The sequence below is a fragment of the Tiliqua scincoides genome, chromosome 4 (genome assembly GCF_035046505.1).
Source record: "Tiliqua scincoides isolate rTilSci1 chromosome 4, rTilSci1.hap2, whole genome shotgun sequence".
In the NCBI taxonomy this organism is placed as follows: Eukaryota; Metazoa; Chordata; class Lepidosauria; order Squamata; family Scincidae; genus Tiliqua; species Tiliqua scincoides.
The window spans coordinates 128316916-128322388 of NC_089824.1; the positions used below are offsets into that span (position 1 = coordinate 128316916).

The window sequence follows — 5473 nt, forward strand, 5'->3', positions numbered from 1 at the left end:
GGGTTGGGAAAGAAAGGGGCTCCAAACTCTGGATGTCCTTCCATCAGTGCCAGTAAAGCTGGGAGCAGAGCACCCAGCAGCCACCTTTCCTCTGTGAATGGGCTTCTGCAGAGCCTCCCTGTGACATCAGAGAGGCCTCTGAGGGAGCCCAGCTATGGATTGGGAGGGCAGGAAAAAGCAGCAATTGCTCACCCATTTGAGCAACTTAAACTGCCACTGCTTGCAAGCTGTCTGCTTGTGGACCTCTGGGTAAGCCGCAAGTCATAAGAACATAAGAACAGCCCCACTGGATCAGGCCATAGGCCCATCTAGTCCAGCTTCCTGTATCTCACAGCGGCCCACCAAATGCCCCAGGGAGCACACCAGATAACAAGAGACCTCATCCTGGTGCCCTCCCTTGCAGTCAGTCAGTGCCTAACCTGGTCAACCCCTAACGTCTTCCAGTTTTGGAACCTTAATAGTGCTTAAGTTTGTGTCCCCAATTTACACCAAACAATATTCCAGAATGTGGATTCTTAAAAGTCTGGAATATTTTTTTCCTTCCCCAAGTGAAGCAGTTTCCTGAAAGCTCTGCATTTAATTTTGTACTCTATTATGAGATCACAGAGCAGGCAGAAAGCCTACTGAATGGCTTTTGCCTGCAGCTTTGGAGATTAGTCATAGAATGTTACACCTTTGGGCCACTGTAGGCAACAGCTAGGTTGTGCTTGAAGTAATAAACATTGCGCGTAGTTTAATTCTATAGTTGCACACATACTGTGGGAGAACTGGCCAAATTTCTATCAAAGCCAAACACAGTAACTCAAAGGGCTATTGATTCATATTTAGCAAGCAACAAAATGCCCTCACTACTTTGTGTGTGTAGCAGGGAGACATTTTTTGGGGAAAAAAACCTAATATTTATTTTAAAAAAAGAACAAAAAGTGAATTGCTAACAAGAACAAAACTTAACATTATGCTGTCATTTGTACTGTGTTCCAGATGAAGAACAGCTGAAGAGTTATTCAGCTGTGCAAAGATTACAGTTATGTATGCACTTACCTGCAAGTAAGTTCATTTGAATTAAATAGGGCTTCTTTCTGAACAGATGCATATGATTGAGCTATAAGACTGCAGACTCAGGGCCCAATCCTATGCTCTGGCCAGATGAAGTAAGAAACAAATAGGGCATGAAGAAGTGATCCCTTCCTGCTAACAAAGAAACAAGAAGTGAGATCCAGACAAGGTGTTTATTGAATGGTAGCGTGATAGGGCAGCATTTGGAAGAGAAATACACAAGTGGGGTTGCCAGCCATCTCCTCCAAGCAGGGCTGTTGTGCCACTGCAAGTTATCCAACAGACAGCCAAGTCACAGTTGCCACAGGGCTATGAAGCATCAGAAAACTTTTCAATAAAGTCTGAAAAGTTTCAATAAAGCCAGCCACATTTCTCAGTGTGTTTCAGGGTTCCTTCAACCTAAACCTGTCCCCCATCATGCAACCGTGCCATGGAGTCGCACACTGCATGCTATGGGTGGGGGCAGTCAGGAAGCCTGTGAGAGGTAAGGGAAAATACTTTAAAGCAGCCTACAAGTCTCCTTTGACTGTATGGGCTGAAGGACAGCCAGGGGGTGGGGTGGGCCAAAAATGGAGGATAAGATCCAGTGAGCACAACTGTCACTAGATCTACCCCTCCCTCCCTTGACATGCCCCCAGTTCCTTTTCCAAAACACCTCCTTACTCCCCCTTCTCTTCACCCACATAGGTCCACTGTCAGGACATTCAAGTGGCACATGTGAGCATTCAACCTGCATTCACACACTGGAGGCCCCACTGAGTATGTTGTTACAGGCAGCCTGAGCCAATGCCAGGACAGCAGCAGAAGAGAAGCTTGGGTTAGGTTGCTAGAGGAATTAGGTCTTGGAAAGAGGAATTTCTCATTACCTAGCCTTTACATTGCTGATATTGTGATATAAAGAGGTTTTTAGTTTCTCATTCATCCACCAAGAGCATTGCTGTACTTCTCAATACATTTTGCTGCTGTTAAGGCTCTAATTATTAGAGTGTGAAGCCATGCTTTGCCAAAACCTCCACAAATGTGGCCAAGTTAGACTAGGGATTTGAACCTGTCTCTGTAGTCCCAAATTCAATTCTCTGCTTGCTGGGCTGCACTGACACTGACATGAATGGGATTAGCAAGCCCTCCCTTTAGGCCAGATGATACCCTGTATAATCAGCAGATTGTTCAATTAAAGTGGTTGGGTCACTTTTCAAAGTAAAGGGCACTTTTTAATGGATGGAGGCTAACAGACTAAGAGCACACTTCTGAGACTGCTCTGGCTGTCGTGAATAACCGTAATATGGAATGAGAACTCTGAAAGCTACTCATTCCTACTCACAGTGAGCCACAGGTTTTGCTTATTAAATTATAGGTTATTATGCACTTTCTATTAGGTATATATATATATAAAAGGCTGCTATATTTTCATGTTGGTAATATGCCAAGTTCATATACAAGTAATACATGTTTAATCAGTTCTGAATCGGTTAAAAAGCAGGTGTTTAGGCAGAAATCTTATGCACACTTGACTATAATAGGACTTCTGAGTAGACATACATAGAATTGGATTGTTAATCAACTAAAGTCTTTTAACTAGTTGACAGCCCTAATAGCAGGGATTTTTTTTTTTTTTAAATGAGTGTTCATGTTCTTAAAATATTGTACTGGAACAAGTGGTATGATTTCTGTCTTGATCTGAACTGAATCTGTAAAAACTGGTTTTTCTCATGAGCCCTTCCCTTGGAGTGACCATATAATTAATTCACTTTCAGCCAAACATTTGCTGAGGCAAAACAGAAACGTGCTTTCAGCATAATAACCTACCTTTCTAAGTAGGCTCTCTTTTTCAGAATTGGAAATAGTGAAATTGTCACATGAAGAAGGCTGTCACAAGACTTTAAAAAAGAAACCCCAAAAAACTTCAAATAGAAAAATGCAGATTGAATAAAATGCTTTGAATAATGTTGAGTAATGTCTCATTCAAAAGTAAAGCTATTTGGAAAAAAAATATGGCAATTTTTCATACCGTGTCTCCTGCAAATGGATCTGGAAGTACCGTCAAGAGCAAACTGCAAAAATAAATAGACCCCTTTTTATAGATATGAAAGCTTCGCCAACAAATTTGTATATTGAAAGTGTGCTTACCAAGTACTGAGCTTTGCAGAAGTAGGTACAAATGATTAAATGTTATACTTGTTGGAATTTGGTGAATGCAATGCTGCCTGCAGGACTCTGGAGGATGGTGTACTATCCAGACACCTGAAACCCTTCACCTGCCCTCTGTGGTCCTTGCTGGAAGTGTAGTCGTTAATACTGTTACCTTTCTGTCCTCTCCCACGACATCAAAGCAGGGAGGATACATATTCTGTCTCCACAATGGCAGACCTCATCCTCCCTCCACCACACATCCATACAAAGAAAACAGCTCTAGGGTTCTCTGTTGCACAAGTAGTAGGAATCTCTGACCATTCAGAAGATATGTAATCTTTGAAACTGTGAGTAAATACTTCTTATGAAACCTCAACCAGCCTCTGCTTCTGTGCATGTTAATGAAAGCAGCAGCCTAGCTATGTGATGGGTTTTGCCATAGGAAAAGGATCTTCCTGCTATTTGCTCCCCACCTTTTCCAACAGGGTATGGGCCCAGTACACTTCTGCTGTGCCACCCTGCTTCCCCCTCTTTCCAACAATACTCAGGTGTAAACAGAGTTCAACTATCCTACATTATGAGCCTTTTTGGGATAGAGAGCCATTAGTTATTTGATTTTTTTTTCTGTAAACTAATTTGTGTACTTTTTTGTTGGAAAGTGGTATATAGATGATGATGATGATGATAAATCAGAGGCATGAAATAATTTTATTTGAGGAATGGCTTCAAGCAAACAATAGAATAAAAAAAAATCTGCCAAATTTGTGTTATTTCTGATCTTATTGCATTCACAGTCCCCAATAATGCAACAGTCCTAAACATGCAGTCACTCTACCCTCTTTTGAGGCGGATTCCCTTCCTTGAGGAAAGTCAGCTGGCAATTGTCTGCTCCCCCATGGGCATTCCCATCCTTGCTGCAAACTAATAGTCACGATGATTGATGATTGCAGCATATCCATACCAAAGCCGCTAAGGGATTGGGGAAGATCTGGATTGCACTTTCATCATGCCAGAAGCTGAGAGCCTTTGAAGTTGACTTTACAACAAATGAACAAGGCTCCTTTACAACAAATGAACAAACAGCTAGCATCCTCAAGCCAAGAAGCCTCTGGAGACCCTTTCTGGCACCTCCACTGCCCACCCCACTCCCCCAGGTTGCACGCCAATCCCTGATTTTGATCTGCACCCACACCATACCTGCCAATTGTGATTACAGCAACTGTTACCCTGCACAGGCCCAATCTCGTCTGATCTTGGAAGCTAAGCAGGGTCAGGCCTGGTTAGTACTTGGATGGGAGACCGCCTGGGAATACCGGGTGCTGTGGGCTTCTACCATAGTCTTTCGAGACTGAAGGTTGCCAACCACCACCGGCTAAGAAAAAAACTTGAACCATTTGGTCAGTCTAGAATAGATGAAAAATACTCCTGTAACCTAGCCAACTGAACGAAAGAGCAAAACGTTCCTATTCAGCCACCACAGATGACCGGCGAATATTAATGTCTGTATCTACCTTGTCTGCTGATCCTCGATCATCAGTGACTCTTCCTGTTACCCTTGAGAAAAGAATACGACATCAGAGATTCTCAATCAGAAATGTGATTGTAAGCTAAATGAAAAAAACTCATTTCACAATGTAATCTACTTCATCACTGCATCAGAAAGAGAAGGTAACCCCCCACCCCTTTTTAAAAATGGATGATTACTGCAGGCTCATTTTCTTTTTTTAATATTGCTTTTGCGTTTCAGAGATTGCATAATCTTCTATTCTATCTACTGCATTTGTTGACTGTTCTAATTGCTGCTTGCTGCAACTTGCAAAATCAGGCTGATCTCATTAATGCAAAAGACAGGCATACAATCACCTCCTTACCTGCACCTCCATGTTATTTTAAATGTCTTTTTGTAGCAGGCTGGCGGGTTTTATAAGTGAAGAAATTTGTGTATAAATGTTTGTCCTTAGTACATTAAACACAACAGCAGCTGTGTTTGTGATATTGAATCGTCATTAGCTCTTGAAAAATTCATCAAATGTCCCAAGATCTGCGCCTGCTTATTTAAAAATTCATACAAAGTTTTGAAAAGTAAAAACGGTTTGACAAGTAGGCAGGCCACAAAAGAAGCTGACACATCAAGGGAAGAAGATCAAACAAGAATATAGCAGGCATATTCATACTGTAGGCTGTAAAGCCTGGCTGCTCTCCAAGGGGGTCGAAAGAACAAGTCGGCATAAAATATAGAGAAAGAATAGAAACAGGATTCTCAAGGTGGAGGAATGAAAGACCATTT

The 5473-nt window shown here is 42.0% G+C and overlaps 1 pseudogene; it reads left to right on the plus strand.

The window, feature by feature from the left end:
- The first annotated feature begins 4394 nt into the window (after positions 1–4394).
- On the plus strand, positions 4395–4514 carry LOC136650367 (5S ribosomal RNA; annotated as a pseudogene).
- The last annotated feature ends 959 nt before the right edge of the window (positions 4515–5473 follow it).